The sequence below is a fragment of the Pseudorca crassidens genome, chromosome 4 (genome assembly GCF_039906515.1).
Source record: "Pseudorca crassidens isolate mPseCra1 chromosome 4, mPseCra1.hap1, whole genome shotgun sequence".
Classification (NCBI taxonomy): Eukaryota; Metazoa; Chordata; class Mammalia; order Artiodactyla; family Delphinidae; genus Pseudorca; species Pseudorca crassidens.
This window is the reverse complement of record NC_090299.1, coordinates 115,591,541-115,614,622: the sequence shown is the minus strand read 5'-3', so window position 1 is coordinate 115,614,622 and position 23,082 is coordinate 115,591,541.

Here is a 23,082-nt window from a genome sequence, read left to right as displayed (position 1 = left end):
GTTTCTTGTTGTTACCATGACAGTGAAGTTCTTTCTACATCCTAACTGGTGGTGGAACACCAAGATTGTGTCTGTTTTACTCACCATTAAATCTCTAGTGCTTAATATAATGATAGAAATTAAATATCTGTAGACCATAAATAAAAATGGAATGAAGATGTTTCAGATATGTGGACAAAATAAAATATGACATTCGCAGTTTATAGGGTAAAGTAATAGATGGTAGTTTAGGACCAGAATATTTTTAATGATGTTTTAAATAAGGGTGTCATTGTCTTTGAAAAGTCAAGTGCTATCTGGTGATAAAATCCATGACCTGGTATTATTCCTTGATCAGAACAAGTAGGTAGTTGAGGGAATTCTCTCAGGCAACAATCTAGAATACAGAGATAAAAATCTAGATCTTGAGGGCTTCCCTGGTGGCGCAGTGGTTGAGAGTCCGCCTGCCGATGCAGTGGACGTGGGTTCGTGCCCCGGTCCGGGAGGGTCCCACATGTTGCGGAGCAGCTGGGCCCGCGAGCCATGGCCGCTGAGCCTGCGCGTCCAGAGCCTGTGCTCCACAACGGGAGGGGCCACGGCCACGAGAGGCCCGCGTACCGCAAAAAAAAAAAAAAAAAATCTATGTCTTGAAAAAAATGGTGATTACTTTTGAAATCCAGAAGATTAAGGAATGGAGAACATCATGAGGAAAACACTCCCAATGGAGCATTTACCTCCCAAAGGCTCAAAACTCTCCACTAACATCTACAGCTGGGTCAGGGTTTTTTGTTTCTTGTCTTGTTTAATTTCCAGCTCTTCTATGTTTATCCCATTCTTCTGGAAAACTGAAAACTGTTAAGAGTTTGACCTAACATTTGAGAGAAGACAGACCTTGAAAGTGAAGATCAAGTGTCCCCGTGCTGAGTGGCAAGAAGGTCTGTAACATCTGGGAATCAGGCCAAGGCTGGCATTTCCCTATGCCTGGTGTTAACCTATTGGTAGCAATGCATGGAATTATACTCCTTATTCCAAAACTTCTCAGGTCTCCTAATCTAAAAAGCATTATGTGAATTAAAGTAACAAAAGAAATTCAGTCTTTCCATTACACATTTTCCAATGTTATTTTTATTAAATTGGAAATAAGTACATTTTAAAATACCCACTAGCAAGAAATGGTATAGAATACAGATGCATCAAATAGTGTTGAAGTGCCCATTTATCTCTGACTTACAGATTGTGCCACATGTCCTGACCCCCAGAAGGCAAATTATGAGTTTCTCTGAGCCAGCAAGGGGTCTAATAGCCTATATCATGTCCATTCTCCACTAGTGCCAATGATATTACTCTAATACTGAAATGTTGATATCAATAGCATTGTGTTAGAGTTGCTGTTGTTATGCTGACATTGGCATCATTTTGCTGGCATTAAGCCTGTTGGCCTAGCTCCTCCATAGGCAATCATTATTGTTTCTAAAGGATTTATTCAATGCCTGCTTCAGTATATTTCTTTGTTGGACCTGCTCTTTAAGATCTGACAATATGTGATAAACAATGGTGGCAGCCAAAGACCCAAATAGTGAAATCAACTTTCAATAAATATACATGCATGTAGAGAGAACAGTACATTCATTGCAAAGGGGTGGTTAAATATAAAATTATGGAAGGAATGAGGTCAAAGGAAATTTTATACTCTTCCAATGGACTCTGAAAGGTTTCTCTTAAATAGGAAGATATTAGAAGCACTAAAGAAAAAGAGGACAGTGTGCAACTGTATGATGATTTCTAAGCAACTTAGAAGTTTGAGATTAAAAAGTTAAATTTTTAAATATTTTATACAATTTTTAAAGGTTATTTATATTTACAGTTATTGCAAAACATTGGCTATATCCCCTGTGTTACATAGTACATCCTTGTAGCCTATCTTACACCCAATAGCTTGTACCTCCCATTTCGCCAACCCTAATGGCTCCTCCCCTGCCTTTCCCCACTGGTAACCACTGGTTCATTCTCTATATCTGTGTGTCTGCTTCTCTTTTGTCATATTCACTAGTTTATTGTATTTTTTAGATTCCACATATAAGTGATATCATACAGTATTTGTCTTTCTCTGTCTAACTTATTTCACTTCGCATAATGTCCTCCAAGTCCATCCATGTTGCTGCAAATGACAACATTTAATTCTTTTTTATGGCTGAGTAGTATCCCACTGTGTGTGTGTGTGTGTGTGTGTGTGTGTGTGTGTATATATATATATATATATATATATATATATATATATATATACCACATCTTCTTTATCCTTTCATCTGTTGATGGACACTTAGGTTGCTCCCACATCTTGGCAACTATAAATAATGCTGCTATGAACATTGAGGTGCTTGTATCTTCTTAAATTAGTGTTTTTGGGTTTTTTTGTACATATACCCAGGAGTGGAGTTGCTGGGTCATATGGTAGCTCTATTTTTAATTTTCCGAGGAAGCCCCATACAGTTTTCCACAATGGCTACACCAATTTACATTCCCACCAACAGTGTACAAGGTGTTCCCTTTTCTCCACATCCTGGCCGACATTTGTTATTTGCATTTTAAAAGGTTATATTTAACAAAATATATTTAAGTAGTATGAAAGGGAGACTGCAAGATCTGCAGAGGATGGGAAACAATTACCCCATCTGTAAATGATCACCATGGCTGACTAATATATTCTAAGTATATTTCAATCAAACACATAAGTTCCAACTTCTGTATCATGACCTTATATGACATGATGCTAACTGACTGATGAGGCTAGATGTAAGTTAATTTTGGACCTAAAATGACACAATTGGATCCACTTCCATAAAGCAAACTTCTTTGCCTCCAACTCTTCAGCCCTTATTCCACATCATGCCCTCAGCTTTGGGCACTGAGGACAGCCTCCTGTACTTCTTAGGTCAACTCTTTCCTTGACACAAGCCTCATTCCCCTTATCTCATTGACAAGAATACAACTTTTAGTCAACTACTTTGTCCAGGAATTTAGTTTAATTTAAAGTACATATAAATTTAACAAAATATAAAGTACTTAAGGATAAATCTAAAATGTATAAAGGATCTATATGTAGAAAACTACAAAACTCTAATGAAAGAAATCAGAAAAGATCTTAATAAATGGAGATACAGTCCATGTTCATGGATTGGAAGCAGGGAAGCAATATGGTCAAGCTATCAGTTCTTCCCCACTTGATCTATAAAGTCGATGAATTCTCAATCAAAATTCCAGTAAGTTATTCTGTGGATATTGCCAAACTTATTCTAAACTGTATATATGGGAAGACAAAAGACCCAGAATGGTCAACACAACACTGAAGAGGAAGACAAAGTTGGAGGACTGACATTACCTGACTGCAAGATTTATTATAAAGCTACAATAAACAGGACAGCATGGTTTGGGGAAAAAAAGACATATACATCAATAGCATAGAATCAAAATCCCAGAAAGACACCTCTATGAATGCACGCAACCGATCTTTCACAAAGGAGTAGAGTCAATTCAATGTGGAGAGGATAGATTTTTCAACAAAAGCTGTTGGAATAATTGAATGTCTATATGCAAAATAATGAATCTAGACACAGACCTTACACTTTTCATAAAAATAAACCCAAAATGGTTCAGGGACCTTAACTGTAAAACCCCAAACCACAGAACTTCTAGAAGAGAGCATAGGAGAAAATCCAGGTGATGTTGGGTTTGGCGAAGGACATGTTAGATAAAATATCAAAGGCACAATCCATGAAAGAAGACGTTGAACTTTATTAAAATTAAAAAATTTCTGCTCTGCAAAGGTACCTTTAAGAGAATCATAAAACCAGCCACAGATTGGGAGAAAATGTTAACAAAACATATATCTGATAAAAGACTTGTTTCTAAAATACACAAACAACTCCTAAAACAAAACAATAAGAAAATAAACATCCAATTTAAAAACGCTCAACAGATATAGCTCTAAAGAAAATACACAGATGGAAAATGAGCATATAAAATGATGTTCAATATCATTAGGAAACTGCAAATTAAAACAACAAAGTAGAAGTACACATCTACTAAAATGGCCCAAACCCATAAACTGGCAACACCAAACTCTAGCAAGGAGGTGGAGCAACAGGAATTTTCATTCATTGCTGATAGAAATGCAAAATAGTAAGCCATTTTTAGAAGACATTTTGGCATTTTCTTGCAAAGTTAAACATAGTCTTACCATATAATCTAGCAATCATGCTCTTAAGTATTTACTCAAATAAGTTGAAAATGTATGTCCACAAAAAACCCTGCACTTGAATGTTTACAGCAGCTTTATTCATAGTTGACAAAATTTGGAAGCAACCAAGATGTCCTTCAGTAGATGAATGAATAAACAAACTGTGACATATTCATACAATGGAATATTATTCAGCAATAAGAAGAAGTAAGCTATCAAGCCACAAAAATTCATGGAGGATATTAAATGCATATTACTAGTTGAAAGAAGACAGTCTGAAAAGGCTACATACTATATGATTCCAATTACATAGCATTCTGGAAAAGCCAAAACTAGAGAGATAGCAAAAATATCAGTGTTTGCCCGGTGTGGGGGCAGAAAGGAACGAACAGAAGGAGGGATGAATATGTGAAGTAGAGGGGCTTTTTAGGGTAGTGAAACTATACTTTATGGCACTGTAACATTGGATACATGAGGTTATACATTTGTCAAAACCTATAGTATGCTAAAGCACAAAGAGTGAATGTCAATGTGCATAAATTTTTAAAATTCATTTAGGAGGTCAGAGGATCCCAGAGAAGGATAAATATCATAACAAGAGACTCTAATGGTATAAAACAAGATTGGGGACAAGGTACTGACATAAGTAGCTTTGGAAATGAATGAGGTCTATAAGACGAAAGGCAAATAGTACTGCACATAAATGTAACCTAGCTAATAAAGCTGTTTCTTATAGAGGAAGGGATTAACAACTCTGATACTGCTATATGTATGTATGTATGTGTATATATATATGCACACACACACATACTAGAATTGAACAAAAGGATTAGAACATGGTGAAAGCCAGGTTTTTTTTACTGCTGGAGTGGGAATTGACAGATAAGCAAGGGGAGGAGGCTAGAATGATCCATGTGTCAATGGATTAGAATTGGAGGCATCAGTAAGAATTCATCTTTGACTTGATATGCAGATTGTTACATATAGAAACATTTATGTTTGGGTATAAATACACGTAAATATACACACATTTTTTTTTGCTTTATTAGATGAAAGAATGTAAAACAAACAACACCCCAGTAGCAACAGGCACACTTAGTATCCGGATCTTGGTTTCTAATACTATTATCCAAAAAAAAAAAGAAAGGAATCTGTGCTCCTTGGAAAAATGGCTGATTCTAGGATTGGGACAAGAAATATACAAGATGAGCCTTGAACATCTCATAGGTACATAGGTAAGGAAGTGCTCAAAAAATTGATGGGTGTACGTCAAAGGGTAACAGGGACCAACTGAAAGAGCTCCCAATGGCCAAGGCTGGAACAATTTGAGCAACAAAATAAAGTAGTATTGTATTATAACTCAGAGTATAAAATAAATACTCATGAGTCTATACTGACATAAATAAATGATTGAATAAATTAATAAATGAGGAAGAAAAGACAAATATCCCATACAAAACATTCCAAATAAATTATGTACAAACTCCACCCTAAAGTAGGGGGACCTTATCTCCCCACTCCTTAAGTATGTGCTATGCATAGTGACTTCCTTCCAAAAAGTACAGAATGGAAAGGGGTTAAAAAAAAGAGTAGTTTTACAGTGGAGAAAATTGATGAACACTTCTTTAGCCAGGTGATCAAGATCAACATCAACTGTCATAAATCGTAATCAAGTATATACCCTTGATAGGATGTGATGAAAATGGCCCTTACCATTGTAGTATTCCTGTCTAAAACGTATAACCCCAGTCTAATCATGATAAAAAGCCATCATACAAATTCTAATAGAGGGGCTTCCTACAATATACTTGAACAGTACTCCTCAAAACTGTCAAGGTCATCAAAAATAAGGAAAGTCTAAGAAACTGTCATAGCCAAGAGGAACCTAAGGAGACATGACAAATAAATGCAATGTGGTATCTTGGAATAGAAAAAAAGAACATTATGTAAAAACTAAGAAAATCTAAATAAACTGTGGATTTCACAGTTTATAATAATGTAGCAGTATTGGTTCTTTAACTATAAGAAATGTACCATTCAAATATAATATGTTAATAATAGGGAAAACACTATGCAGGGAGTAGTGTTATATGTGGGATCTCTCTGCACTATCTGCTCAACTTTTTTTCTAAGTCTAAAACTATTCTAAAAAATAAAGTCTGTTAATTTTTAAAAAACCCTTTAAATCAGTTCTATTTTATATATTAACAACAATGGGAAATTAAAATTAAAATGCAATACCATTTAAATAGCATCAAAAACATAAAATATGTAGAGATAAAATTTATAAAACATAAGAGTGATATGTACACTGTAAAGCATAAGACATTACTGGGGGAAATTAAAGAAGTCCTAGATAAATGAAGATGTATTTTTTTCATGGACAGAAGTCCAAATATTGTTAACATGTCAATTCTCCTCAGACTGATGGAGACATTCAATGGAATACAAATCAAAATCCCAGCAGGTTTTTTGGTTTTCTTTTTTGGTAGAACTTGACAAGCTGGCTCTAATAAGTATATGGAAATGAAAAGTACCTAGAAAAGTTGAAACAAATTTTGAAAAAGAAGAATAAAACTGGAGGACTGATTTTAAGACTCACTATAAAACAACAGTATTGGAGTAAGGATAGATATAAAGATTAATGGAATGGAATAGGGAATCCAAAATTGAACACACATGTGTATATGGTCAATTATTTTTAACAAAAACGAAACATTAGAAAAGGATAGTCTTTTCAACAATGGTGCTAGAACTATTGGATAGTCATATACAAAAAAAAAGTGATCTTTGGGCCTTCCCTGGTGGTGCAGTGGTAGAGAGTCCGCCTACAGATGCAGGGGACACGGGTTCGTGCCCCGGTCCGGGAAGTTCCCACATGCCGCGGAGCGGCTGGGCCCGTGAGCCATGGCCGCTGAGCCTGCGCGTCCGGAGCCTGTGCTCCGCAACGGGAGAGGCCACAACAGTGAGAGGCCCGCGTACCGCAAAAAAAAAAAAAAAAAAAAGTGATCTTTGACTCACATCTCACACCGTATACAAAATATGATTCAAAATGGATCATAGACCTAAATGTTAGATATAAAATTTTAAAATTTCTAGGAAAAAATAAGAGGACGTATTTATGATTGGGGGTCCGATAAAGATTTTGTAAAACAAAAACAAAAACTATAAGAAAATAATCTCAAAATCATTATGCTAAACAGAAAAGAAAATCCAATGTGTGTGTACATAATGTAGGACTTCATTTTTATGATACGGTCGAAAAGAGAAATCAAGTCTGCACTGACAACAGACCAGTGGTTGCCTGGGTCTGGGGTTTGGGCTTAGGGATTACCTGCGATGGGGCACAAGAGAACTCTTCAGGTGCTGCACGTATTCTATATAATAATTGTGGTAGTCATACGGATAAGTCATTTGTCAAAACATCAAATGTACATTTAAAATGAGTGTATTTTATTATACATAAACTATACCTTTTAAAGTTGACTTTTACAAAAACAGAAGAGCCCTTTTTATGTGTTCCTTTTGCATTTAAAATTAAAAGGGAGGGAGGAAAAAGTAAGAAAAGGCTGAGATGAACCAATCCTCCCCACCCAACATGCCAATACCACCACCACCAACCCCCCTACCCCACCCTGCACGCTAAGCAGAACATTTTTTTTTAAGAATCAGAGAAACTATTTTAATTGGTTACATTTGTCCCATATGGTTCACAGGGAAATTTTTCGATTAAAGTGAGAGAATTTGTAAATGTAACCCAGGCCCAGGAAGGAGGCAAGTTATAAGTTAGTGTAATTAGGTCAAGGTTTTTATTTTGGGAGGAATAACATATAAACTTCAGTATTCTTGAGACTAAGGGATTCTGAGAAGAAAATCAGTTTTTTGTGGCAGCAAAATATATTTGTTCTTAGACTATAAAACAGCAAAATGAGTGACAGCCATCACTGATGGAGAATTGGAACTAGATTTGAAGTATCTCTTTCCCTTCTGCTTTACCCCTTACTGATGGCCCAGAGAACATTCCTCTTCTTCACCCCACCCAGCCCCCTGAAGCTTGGGCAGCTGACCATATTTTGATATCCAAACAGCATGAGTGTGCAAAAGGAAGGAGGTGACTTGGAGTTGAAACTTTACTTTAGAATGATCTAGAAGTGACAATTTGTCAATAAATCATGTGGCCAAACCCAGCAGGAAGGAGCCCTGCCCAAGTGAGGACACTGCAAAATTTCATGGTGAACAGGGTGTGGATCTAGGGAGGGATGAAGAATTAGGGGCATTAATGAAATAAATTGATTGCAATCATTCTTCATGCATGCAGTTATTCAAGTCCCTCTCACATGCAAAGTCTGCTCAGACCCATTGCAGGACCCACAAGTTTTTTCAGTTATTGTCTTAAGCTCAAAGTCCTGACACAAATAATGTCAGTTCCCAGAGCAAAAACTCTGGTCGCTCTCCAAGGCATTTACAAAAGTGTACAATACCCTTCACAATCTGACCTCAACTTCCTTTACAACATCAATTGCTCTATAAGCTCAGCCTCCTCTCCTAGGCAGGCAATATCTAGCCTCTCTCTATTACTTACCACACCTAGCACATTATGCTCTTCTGTGTGTTGATGGCTCACTCTGGCTCTTCTTTCTGCCGTTACTGCCCCTAAGCAAACAACATTTCTATCACTATGCTGTGAGTTCCATAAGTGGAAGAAATGAAACTGATTCTTATTTGTATCCTTAGCACCTGGAACATGGTAAGTACTCAGTAAATGTCTGTTGTAAGAACTAAAACATTCAACTGTAAAAAAAAAAAAAAAAAAATGGAGGCCTTTGCTTGCAGATAATTTAACTGAGTCAAACTTCATTGCTTTTTCTCCGTACGTCAGTCTGGAAATCTGGAACTGGAAGTGGAACTCTAATCTACATGGTGCTTAGTAAGCAGTGGCATTCAAGTCATAATTTACACAAGTAGATACAGGCATTTTCTTTGCTGGCATGTCATATCTACATGCACGTTGTTTCTCTTCCTTGCCTGTTTATCCAGGAGGACTGAGAATCAATTTATTAGAAGCCCCACTCTTTCTGGTTTGTGCTTCAGTGTACGATTTGGGGGAAGAACTAAGGGAGGCTTAAAACACAGTTATAACATGACAGAGAAAGAAAGGGAACAAAAGAATGTGTAGGAGATGATTAAGTGCTTCTGAATTTACACAGTGAAATATGGACAGTTTAAATGTCTTTGCTACTTGCTTCTTTTCAAACTGTGAGCTGTTTCAAACACCCCATGCTGCTCCGAGATTAATTGAGTTCTGCATGCTTTCGGTTTGCTCCGGGTACCAAGGAGAAAGGATTTCCACAGAACCTGTATTTGCCAGAGCAAAGAGAATATCTCATTAATGTATGATTAATAGTCATTTGTAAAGTGATTAATTAGTCATTTTGACAATAAACTGAGTCTATGTACATGCCTTTGCTGGACTCAAGTTTCACATGTAGAAGAAAAAGAGAATGTCTTGCTCCTCCTTGCTTTCTTCCTGCACCAAGACTAGAAAAATCCAAAGACCTTTGCATATTCTGGTCTTGCCTGATTTCATCTGGTTTGTCTTTAAGAACAAAGGCCCTGAAATGGAAGCTCTCCAGCATGATTGATGGCTTCTCTTTCTATTTGCAAGTTGGAAATACAGAGAACAATTTTTTTCCCTGTAGGTCCTACTGCTTATTGGTACAAGAGTTATTTCCACTTTGCCATAGAATTGATTTGCAACATTGGTGTATGAGTTTGTATATTTTTCTCACTGGCCCGTCACAAAGCATAAGTCAGCAAGTCTTCTGCAGTATGATGGATTATGTAGCCAGGAGCCTCCTAGTAATGTTTCCATTAAAAGGATGAGCACATTGTCATTAACTTTGGGGGGCTGGAATCATCCAAATTCTGTACCTTGACATCTCACAAACTATATTATTTAGTAGCACTCATTTCCCCCACATCCAATACTATCCACTGAACCTCGGGTAGGTTCCTGAATCTCTGATCGCCCATTCTGTAAAATAATGACATTAGTAACACACTAAAGGATCAATAGCAATAGGTCTAAGCTTACATCCTGCTTCCTACCAAATAAAACCACTTATTTAATTCAAAAGAGGAAAAGAACAAAGTGGGGAAGAACACATCCTTATCTAAACTGTTACAAAGAATCATTCCTTTCAAGACATACTGAAGCACGTTAAGAACTTAATTAACCAAATGAAAACAGGAGCAGAAAAATCATACTTAAAACTCCTGATTTCTAGTTTTTTGTTAAAACCATTTGGTAGCATAGAAATGCTCATCTCCTCCTCTCCTTGTCTTTCCTCTCCTCCATCTCTGTACGGTTTGGTGTAAGAATTATATGAGTGTGAGAGGGAGGTATATTACCAGAAGGCTCTTTTAGAACAAATTTCAGTAAAACTAAATAAAACAATGTAATAAAATAAATATTAAAAACTAATTGTGATGTGTCTGGGAGAGGCATCACAGTGGTTAAAAAAAACAAACTGGCTTTGGATTATGACAGCTGGGTTTGAATCTTGGCTTCACTAATTTTTAATTGCATAGCATGAACAAGTAGCAATTTTATTAAGCCTCAGTTTTACTTGTAAAATAAATATACTAGCATTTATCTATGAATATTGTAAGATTCAGATTTAATGCCTATAAAATGTACAAACAATGTCTGACACATAACTAAGTTTCCCTAAACTGATGTTAGATATCTAGATATCTATGCCTGTGTGAGTGTGTGTGTGTGTGTGTGTGTCCAACACTTTTAGTATCATTATTTCTCATCATTGAGAGATGCAACATGCCTACATAGCTTCAGGTACAACCATGGGGATATAGTTAAATGTGAGGGTCCAAGTGCTCTAGGGGCATATAGGGACGCCTGAAAAGAGATCTGCAGATTCTGAACAACCAAGGTCTATACCAATAAGAGATGAAGAAAAGTTTGTCTTCAGAACATTCTGTTACATAGCCCTGACTCTAGTTACAACCTTTCTGGAGAATATTTAGACTGAAAATTATATCTTTTAATAACTGACAGGTTATTTTTTTTCCATATTAACAGTCAACACACTGAAAAGCACACTGTATCACCAGTTATCCTTGACAGACATGGCCATATTACCATTTTCCAAAATTGTGTGACTCAGATGGGGAAATGAGAGGCCTCTGAAGTGGAGAGCTTAAAGAATACAGCTAATATTCTTTTCTAATATTCTTCTCTTATCATTCTAAGACATATTTTCTTTTCACATTTTATCATCTCTGATTGAAATCAGAAATGTCTTATAATCAATAGTCGGCCTCAGTTTAATTGGCAGCATTTTTTATTTCTTAATGGAACATAAAATATTAGTGTGACATAATTGATGAAGTCTTAGATTTGATGAAATATATTAAGTGGCTTGTGTGAACAAGAGCAGATATTTCCATAGAATACTCAGGGATTCCATTAGGTGGCCTCCGGAGGGCAATGAGGGTATCACAATGGGACAGCAGAGCCCATGTCTGTACACTGCATACCACTTGTCAATTTAGCCAATATTTTAAGGTGAAAGAGCTGTTATGGATTTTGGTGGCAGAATATGTCTCAATTTAATAACAGTATAATTGAAAAGAGTGTTAGATAGGGTAGCAACTTTTTTGAATATGTAATAATAATTTCTATAAAGCATAAAACAATGGCCCTATCTTCTGAGTTAAGCATAGTAAACTTAATAGGAATTAATAGAGTGCTTTATTGTCACTTGACAACTTCCATTACCAAATTCACTATAAAACTAAATTATATATCTCTAAGAAAACTCAATCAATATCATAGCCAAGTCATGATGTTATTTTATGTAATTTCAAGCCAGCAATAAATATCTTTTGATTTTTTGATTTGCTCTAAGTGTCTGAAATGAAGTGAAATACTACCTGAAAGCAACTAGTTGACATCTTCCATTTTATTCTTAAGTTTTCTTAAGTCTTTGAATTCAGTCCTCCCAGGAATATTTTTTACCTTAAGAAATTTCTGGCTATAGTCTTACTTTTTTTCAGTTAATGCAAATGACATAATGACAGGATCATATGTATTATTTATAAATGGATAAGAAAATGAGCTTTATCTTTGGCATGAATGATTCCTGCTCTAAAATAAGGAAGAATGTTATATTACTAAAGATTTGTAATAATGAGAAAGTTACTGAGAAAGGTGTTGAATTATCCTTTCTTTCAAATAGAATTTACTTTTCATATCTATTACTTAGAATTTACCTACTATAGTTAGGGAGAAAAAAGTGAGTTCTAAATCCCCAGTTAAATCATAACTATGTTTTAATTCAATGATAGACATTCATTTACCAAAATCTGTAGTAGGTGGGACTCTCAGAAATAAAGAATAAAGTTTGTCTTCCCTGAATTATGTAACTTAAATCAAAATTGGGCACATCAAACATATTCCAAATTAGTAATATATTACACTCCTTCTTGAATATGTTCAGACATGGGGATTAAAGAGGGATTTTTCCATTAAGCTAAAAAGCAATGATAAAGCACAATAAGCCAATCCCAGATTCATATTTATTTTTTTAATTTATTTATTTTTATTTATGCTTTGGCTGTGTTGGGTCTTTGTTGCTGCACACGGGCTTTCTCTAGTTGTGGCGAGCGGGGACTACTCTTTGTTGCGGTGCACGGGTTTCTCATTGTGGTGGCTTCTCTTGTTGTGGAGCACGGGCTCTAGGCAAGCGAGCTTCTGTAGTTGTAGCACGCGGGCTCAGTAGCTGTGGCTCGCAGGCTCTAGAGTGCAGGCTTGGTAGTTGTGGCACATGGTCTTAGTTGCTCACAGCATATGGGATCTTCCCGGACCAGGGCTCAAATCCATGTCCGCTGTATTGGCAGGCAGATTCTTAACCACTGTGCCACCAGGGAAGCCCCCAATTTCATATTTAAAAGTCTGTCCTTAATAATAAACATAACAGTAGAGTGGAATGAAATTCTACTCAGTTAATAGCAAAAGATTGCCTTTCTCTGAAACTAAGATCAAATTCAAGAAAATGGGAATTCCAGATTTATTTGTAATTTGGATAATTATCTAAATGGATTTGAGTTCTGTGATTATTCTATTGATCATCTTAATCTTAGCCATCTTCAGTCATTAATTCACTGAAAATATTTAATATTTAAAATCACTGGTGTGACATTTCCGATATTTGCTCTCTCTTTCTCCTTAGCAGGTATATTTTCAGGGTGTGTGTGTGTGTGTGTGTGTGTGTGTTTAGCTATGTTAACCATGGGAAGATAACAACTCTATCCACCACTCAAAACCCACTTGATTTCCCACTCAACCCTTGACAGTCACTGATGAATGATGGAATCCAGTTTAATTATAACTTTTTGATGTCTGTTCTATGTTAGTACTCTTCTCTTGGCGCAACAGCATTCTCTTATGTGTGTTTTTATTCAAATTACTTAGTTTTAACCTATTTAGGTTCATACTCCTCTTTGGAATTACCATGAAATCTGAGGACAGGTTCCTTTCCAGAATACTGTTAAGTTCACACAGACTAACTCTCCACAGAAACTCAATGGGTGTGTGGCATTTAACATAATGGAAGAGACAGGTGAGATGAGAGTGATGGGTCTATGGCACATGGACAACATACGTTCACTTGATTTTTGCGAGAAGGTGACACAGCTGTAGCCCTTTTGCTCTAAGAGAAGAAAGAAAGGCAGACCTTCATGTGAAATCTCCAGAATTTTGAATGTGAAAAACTAATTCAATTTTAAACATAAGATAGGCCAAACTGACATATTTTGGAGCCCAGAGTACCTAGTGAGCCCTTCAGGCATGCAACCCCTGCCCAGGGAATCCAGCTAAAGACCCCTTCTCTCAACAATAGAATTGCTACAGCCATTCCCAGAAGAGCCATTCCCACCTGCCTTAAAGAGAGGGTGGAACTGACAGCAACAGGTTTCAATTCAGTAGGTGATATTCAGAGATGCCTCTAATCAGATGGATTTTCTCATAATCTCAAATACACAATCCAATATTTCTGATGTGTTCTGTTCCCACAGGTTCTCTCATCTCTCAAATATCTTCCAAATTCACAGGGTACACACACAATATATCTTTACTTAGGACCTATCATTTCCTGGCTCTGTGCTAGGCACTGGAGAGACAATGAAAATAAACACAGCCCTTCCCTTGCAGGCAATCACACACTACTAGGACTAGAGATATACAGAGAATTCATCGTATGATGTCCGTGATATTGTAATAAATGAAATACCAAGGTACGATAGAAACATGAAAAAGAAATGGGGCAACTCTCTGTGGGAATTCATGAAAGATTTCACAGAAAAGCAAATACTTGGGGAGAAGTCACCAAGCACAGAAGGAGAGGATGTATGTTCCAGACTGAGGGAGGATAATGGGTGATGGCAAAGAGGAGGGAAACAGAATAGAGCACTACAGTGCTTTGGAAAGCATCAAGGGGCTTTACATGGCTAAAGTGAAGGTTCAGGATTGTACTTACAGAGACGGGTGGGGGCCTTGAATGCTCTGCTCTGCGTGCTATCTGAAAGAGTTGAGTTTTTTCTGTTCAGGATGGATAGAAGTAGGGTAGTGAAATGATAACTTCAGGATATTCAAATATGACTCCATACGATCCAATTCTTCCTGGTAGTTAGGCACTCTGAGTCTCATCATAGGCCATCCCCACTCAAGGTGGCCCATCTATATACGAAGAAATGTGTACGAGCAGTTTGGTCCCGCACCCCATGCGGTTTAATTTCCTTGAGGCTGCTTTCAAGCTGGCAGAACCAAAACAGCAGCAAACTGTATTTTCAGATTAAACAGAATTAAGGGAGGAAAAAGAAAGGAAATTAAAAACAGGTGTATCTGCTCTCAGTGAGAGAAGAAAGGAGTAAGTTAAGCTAGTCCACATGGAGAGACATTTGAAATGGAACTCAAGAACTGGCCTCATATAGAGACACAAGAACCTGAACTCCTTTGCTCTGCCTGATTACTTCTGCAATAACTTGCTAGTTTTATTTAGGAATCTCTCTAGTTGGGGAGGGAGTCTCTTATGTCGTTCAAGTACCAGCACTATATAAATGAAATAGCATTATAAAACAACAGACAGATATCTGCACCTATGCATATTAATGATGTGTTAATTTCCTGCTGTGGTTCAGAATTCATAATGAGCTTTCTTTCTGCCATGTGCACAGTGGCGCAGTATAGGTAACATGTGTGCAATCACACCTTTAAAATAAATGCAGTCCATTAATCAAATATGGCCCAGGGTAGCAGGGAAAAGAAATCTTGAAAATGTGATTTTTATTTTATTGCTTACCCCTCCATACAAGTTTTGGCTCCTGGCCACTGATGGAGAGCTATTCCATGTGGCAAGGGACCTGAAGCTGACTGTAAGGAAACCTGCTGTGTTTCTTCAGTTTCTTTTTAAAAATGAACACGGCATTTTAAAAATCAACTGAGTTCAGACTCTTTCTTCCATGCACATAGCTGCATAGTAATAGAGCCCAAATCCTGGTCCAAGAGAAGCTGTGTTATAGCATAAAGGGGAAGAGAGATCACTGCAAGAGCCAAAACCATTCCTTCAGTCCCATTCACATACTTGAAAAGCTAAGAATTGTCCCCTCCCTGCCAGGTCATGCTTTTCTGCTGCCTTTCAAAAAGCATGGGTCTTCCCTATAATTTTTTTACCACTATGCAAGGAAACTAGTCACTTCAGAAATCCCAAATCTTTCAGATTATTGCCTGCAAAATCATATGTGGTTGATATCTAGGCTGGAGTTCACAAAAAAACCTTATTCTGTTCGACAAGATAACTGTAGCTTCACTAAAACTTTGCTTGAAATTTGTATGTTAAGTGAGATTGCACAAGTCTAAGAGGAAAAATGCATAATGACATAAACTTAATCTTTCCACCTATTTGTTTTCAGTTTTATTCTAAGAAATGAAATTGCAGTCAAAAATATTATAGTTAACATTAATATTATATAATAGAATCATTATATATCATATATAAAATATCATAGTGCATAATATATTTACAAGTAATTACAAGTCACATAATTATATGTGTAACTGATAGAATAAGCAGACAAAAAACAGTAAGGCTATAGAAGATTGGAAATTAGACTAATAAACCTGAACTAATTGACATGAGAGTACTACATCCAATAAATGCAATTTATACATTCTTTCCAAACTTACATAGAATATTTTAACCAAATTTTGCCAGTTGGTTAGCCAAAAAGTAGACTTCAATGCATCTCAAAGAATCTTAATCATTCAAAATATATTCTTTTAGCACAACAGAATTAAAGTAGAAATCATTAATAAAGGAATAGCTTTTAAAAACCCAAATGTTTGGAAATTAACCCAGGCACATATAATTAACTGAAGGAAATTACAAAGAAGAAATTACAATGAAAATTAGAAGTATTTTTGACTTAAATATATATATATATATAATATATTAAAACTTGTGGGGAGAATTCCCTGGTGGTCCAGAGATTACAACTCTGCTTTCACTGCTGAAGGCCCAGGTTCAATCCCTGGTCGGGAAACTAAAATCCTGCAAGCCACACTCTGTGACCAAAAAAAAAAAAAAAAAAAAGAGAGACAGAAAAAACTTGTGGGATATAGCTACAACTGTGTAGAGAGGACAACTTATTGCCTTATTTACACTTACTAGAAAAGTTGAAACTTAGTGATCTAAATATCAATCTCAAAAAGTTAAAAGAGCAGAAATTAATGAAGGAAGTAAAATAATAAAGATAACAGCAGACGTTAACTAAATAAAAAACATATTTGCAGGACTTCCCTGGTGGTCCAGTGGTTAAGACTCCACCCTCCCAATGCAGGCGGCCCGGGTTCAATCCCTAGTCAGGGAACTAGATCCTGCAGGCTGCAACTAAGAGCCTGCATGCTACAACTAAAAGATCCCACATGCCACAACTAAAAAAAAAAAAGATATCGCATGACAAAACTAAAAGATCCTGCATGGTACAGCAAAGATCCCGCATGCCGCAACTAAGACCTGGTACAGCCAATAAATCAACAAGCCAAAAATTAGTTTTTTGAAAAATAAACCTATGGAAGATAAAATTGATAAATCTCAGGAAAATTGATCAAGAAAAAAGAAAGTAAAAATTATCAGTATCAAATATGAAAAAGGGACATCATTACATACCCTACAGAAAGTAAAGACAAATACAAGGATATCTTTAAAAATCTATACTTTGCTCGCTTGTGCAAGTGCATGTGTGTGTGTGTGTGTGTGTGTGTGTCATGTGTTTTTCCTTTCTCTGAATTAAAAGGATAAAATATAAACATCTATGGTCCAAGGTCAAAAAAAATGTACGCTAACATTTAATAATATAGATGAAATGGATAAAATCCTAGAAAAACACACCTTACCAAAAGTGACACAAGAAGAAAAATAAAATCAGAGTATATATATATATATATATATATATATATATAACCTTCCCTTAAAGAAATCTTCAGGCTCAGATGGCTAGCAGTGAATTCTTCTTACCATTTAAGGAAGAAATAGCACCAATCTTAAAATCTTCTAAAGAATTAAAAACTGAAAATAGTCTGCAATTCAATATTAACAAATTGAAGCCAAGTACTATTTTTTAAGGTTAATACATAATGATCAAATTGAGTTTCTTGCAGGAATAAAAAGATAATTTGACGTTTGAAAAATCAATCAACAAAATTCACCACATTTACAAAATAAAGGGGAAAACTCATATGGTCATTAATAGGTTTTCTTAAATGAGATATCATACTTATTTAAACCACCATAAATAATTCCTAGCATCTAACAAATACATACTCAAAATTATATTGGTTTGTTTTCTTTCTTTTCTGTCCCCATGATTGTCTTCTTCTGATGCCACTCACATTAATAGGTTAAACTCTACAGGAGATCAGCTATGATCATTTTCTTTTAATCCTCAGTCAAACACTACATTTTCCCATTGGCAATGAAATAAATTCCAAAGTCCTTATCCTGTCACTCAAATTGCTCCACAGTATGGCTCAACTTATCTCTTCTGCCTTTTTCTCAAGACTCCGCCAAGTATTTTATATATTCTGATTTGCTCTCAATTGGAAAGAGCGTTGGAACCAATGATGAATTCACTGTAGAGAATTTGGTGGGTACGTCATCCTTTACATCTTCCATTGTTCCCCATATAAATATTCACATAAATAAATTTTCTTGAGGACCTGTCATGTTTTCTCCAATTGTGAAATGAGACCTAAGTAATTAACCAGTTTTCCTTTGCATATTGGTCACTAGAAATTTAAAATTCATATTCAAATCTAGTGACTGTGTAGGATTTTAGAACTTTCCTGGTTGTGTCTATTTCCCTTCTCGTCAATCCCCTCTCTCCAAAGTAGGTGTTGAACTTTTATTATGATATGTATTTTCAATCTTCCCATTATTTTTCCTTTTAAATTATTTCTGACAATAAGTCTCTTGTAAATGGTCTATATCCCTTATAGAATGAAGTAGGTATGAAAATATCAAATTACAGTCTAGAAGAACATATTTTAAACTTTCAAATCTCTGTGGCTTTCTTCTTGATTTTTTTTTCTTAACCTAAATTATTGCCACATCACTACCACCACCCCATCACCTAAAATGTTTTAATCTCTTTACTCCAATGATCAAAATTGTATCCTTCCTTCAATGCTCACCTTGAACGTTGGCTTTCTCATGGAATTTTCCTCGCTCCCACTGACTGAGTACAACTTATACAAAGTTCACCTTCAAGTAACAGAAAACCTGACTCAAACTTGCTGAATTTTTACTCTGAGCTCCTCCATGTGTTGACTTTTTCCTAAGGCGGCTGGGATGTCGAGATGACTACAGCAGTACCAGGCATCACATCAGTCATGGCAACATGCAAAGGAAAAAAAAAAAGGATCCATTCCCTCTCTTGCTAGAGGGTAAGGATATGTTTCCCAGAAGTCCTCCCCCACAATCATTATTGGCCAGAGTTGGGGCATAACAATTCCTAAACTATGCACAGGAGAGAATAATGGAATTCCTATGATTGGCTTAGACTAATCAACTTAAATCCTCTGAGGCTAGGCATGAACTCAGTTCCCCTGAAACCCATGATTATGTGGAGAACAGTGGATACTAAACAAAATCAAAGATTTGTTAGAAAAAAGAAGAGGGAGATGAATATTGGGTAGACTAATGGTGGATTCTGTCATTGTGATCTCTCCCTCCCAGAATTCTTGGGGCATTTTGTTTATACCTGTCATAACTCACCTTATGTTTTCTGTGTTATAGTTATCTGTGTACCTATTTCATTTCTACTTCCTACCAGCATTAAGTTCTTTGAAGACAGCACTTTGAGGTTGCCCCACTTAACAACCTGAAGAAGGTTTGGCATATCAGGCACTCAGTAAGTGTAGGTTCAGTTAAATTCCTCATTTTCCTCCTAAACAGCCTTGGCATAAAAACTGTGCCTCTTTGGATTTGTGTCCATACCAGATACTTTTCTTTTTAATTTTATGAATTTTTAGAATTTTATTTATTTTTTTATACAGCAGGTTCTTGTTAGTTATCCATTTTATACATATTAGTGTAAATATGTCATAGCAGATACTTTTGCATAGCTTCATGCTTTGACTTGGAGTGCCTGCCTCCTATTAATTACCATCTACTGGTCCACACTTGTAAAGAGGCTGCTCATTCTACCTTGGGTGGAGTAAGTCCTGTGCATTGATTTTCCTGTAGGAAATGAATCCCTCACTTGTCAACATGCACTCACTCACCTGGGTCCCCTTCTGATTCATTTGCAGAATGGCTGGCAGGGACTGGGTGCAAACTGAGGCTAAAGGACAAAGCTTTTCTCTGTGCAAAGATGATTGACTCACACCTGGATCAAACTTGTGGCCCAGGCCTCATTAGCACCATATTATAATCCTGCAGAGAGCTCCCAGCCAGACCTAAGAGCAGCAAGAACAGCAGACAATGTGCCCTACAGAGGCCAGGCCCAGCCAAGAGGAGCCGGGGAACATCTGGTAGACTATAGGGTAGCTACAAAATATTCAATGTTTAAAGAAAGAACTCCCCCCAACCTTGCCAGGCCCCAGAGATATAGCATTTGAAGAAAGATGTCTCCTTACTCAGAGCTGCTCTCTTTCCACCCACCCTGGCAGCAAGAGTAAAACTTAAATAATCCCAATGGTCCTTTTCCTCCTACAGCATGAATAAAATCTGAGTATGAACAGGCTGTTGTTTCCAGGATTCAATGAAATTTATTTTATTTATTTCAATTAGCAATCATCCTAATCAGCTCATTTGAAAATGTATACCCTGGAATGCACAAACACCACTCTATTCCCTATAATGGAAGAAAAGATACATTGTCATGTGGAAGAAAGGTGAAACAAAAAAAAAATTTCCTAGTTAAATTCCTGAGAAGCAAACCTGACCAAATTTCCAGTAACTACTCTGACTAAAAATACCACTGATTCCATGTTAAAGATACTGGAGCACTTTTATTCATTAATGTCTGACCAGTTGATAGGGGGTAGTAATCATTATACATTCCCCAAAATTGTTTGGGGACCCACAAAAAGCAGGAAAATCCTCTGGGATGCCCACCCAAAAGGATCATTTCTGGGAATGTCAGACTCGAATCGGGATCATAAAACTTGTTTATGAGTTTGGAGTTTAAATCTACACCACTCCCTTCAGCACATCTCTCTGAATTTGAAGATGTCTGTTTTCTTCGATCCAACACAATATAGGAAACCAGAGCATGCTAAATTGTTTCAAGGTGGCACTGTCAAACAGGACTGAGGGGGCATCACCAATCTGTTTTCTTACTTGGACTTCCTTGTATTATACTTCAAGTTTTCTAATTTTACTTCTAGATGAGCAAGATTCAGATAAAAGACCTAAAGCAAAACATAAGAAATTAAAAAAGAGAGTTGGGGGAAGAGGAATTCTTTCAGGTAACTAATATGTGTGTGTCTTTGAAAAATAGTATGTTCCTTCTGCTAGAGTTGAAACTATGAAATCTAGGTACCAATATTCTAATGAAAAATGAATGAATGACTGAATGAATGAGAAAATGAATAATAGTTTAGGCTCTAACTTGTGCTTTGACATTAGATAAGTTACTTAGCCTCTCTGAATCTCAATTTCAAAATTTGGGGAGAGCAACAGTTTCTTCTTCGTAACGTAAGGGGGACTAGGTGTGATAACCTGTGCACTGTGTTAACACAATGCTTAATACATTGTAATAACCCAAGAAACATCCGTCACTATAATTATTATAATAGCTGGGCTTCCTGTTTCTATGGTAATAGGGCTCTGTGCATGGAAAAGGAATGAAGGGATACGATATAGCAACTTTAAACCTCCTGACCACAAAGACAGGTCTTGAAGACCAAATCATCCTCAGTAAAATGTTATTCCAGACCAGGGAGACATTATTAACTGCGTCATAGCAAAAAAGAATGCTGCCAGCCATGAGGACACCCAGGTAACTAATGAAGACAGCAAGTAGCCAGTCAACAGCTCAATATCTTGATAGACCGACTTAACCAAAAGCAGAATCCACTGGCCAGAGGTCAAACAGCAAGTTACTATAGCCTGACTGAGGAAAAAGAATCTCCACAATCAGCCATCAGCTGAATGTCATAGCACTTGACTTTGAAGCCCCAACTAGAGAACTGGTCTGAGGACGATTAAAAGGATACTTGATTTTCAATTTGTCCAAAGTCAACATTTGGGGAAGAATCCTAGTCTCTCTCTTTTCTCTCACACTCCCCTATCTTTTTAATATACCTGCTTTTTTTTACTCGTCTTCCAAACCCTTCCATACACCACAGATCAGACACACACTTACACACTCTAAAAATAGCTAACACTTGCATACTGCTTACCATACACTAAGTACAATCCTAAATGTATGACTATTAATTAAATTATCAGACCTTTGAGATAGGTATCACTTATAGCCCTATTTTTACCTAATAAAACTGAGGTACAGAGAGATTAATTAGCTTGCCTAAGGTCACAGAGGTGATAAAGTGCAAAGCCGCTATTGAAAGGAAGACAGTCTGGCTCCAGAGTCTGTGATCTTAATATGGCCACTGTTGGATGAAATATGAAGTAAATATTTCAAATATTCAGAACTCATTTAAAAAATATTCATTAAGGCCTGCAAAAATTAGGTTAATAAAAAAGTCTTCAACCTCAAAGATTTTAGAGTCTGGCAGATATGATAACTGCATACATAAATGACTATAATGCAAAGTAACAAGTACTAAGTAACAGTGGTATGGGGTTTCAGGAAAGATGAAATTACTCCTGTCTTGGATGAGAAAAGTTTTTATGGAAAAGTCAAGATTTGAGTTAGGGCCTGAAGAAAGGGTAAAATTTAAATATTGAGAGATGTCATGAAAAGACATTGTAAGACTGTTATTTTTATTCATAGCTGACATTAGAATCACCTGAGAATGTTTTCTAAAATACTGATGCTTGAATTAATATTGATTAAAAATACTGATGCCCGAAAGGGTTAGTGTCAGAGTGATAACATGTGAAAAAGATTCCACTAGCCATTGCTGGCTTTGAAAATGCAAGGAAGCCACAGTAATTCAGGCAGCCTCTAGAAGCTGGAAAGGTCAAGGAAACATTTTCCTCTAGAGGCTCCTGAGAGGAATGCAGCTCTACCGAGATTTTGAGTTTAGCCTGTGAGACCCATCTTGGACTCCTAATCTCCAAAATTGTAAACTAATAAATATGTGTTGTTTTTTAAAA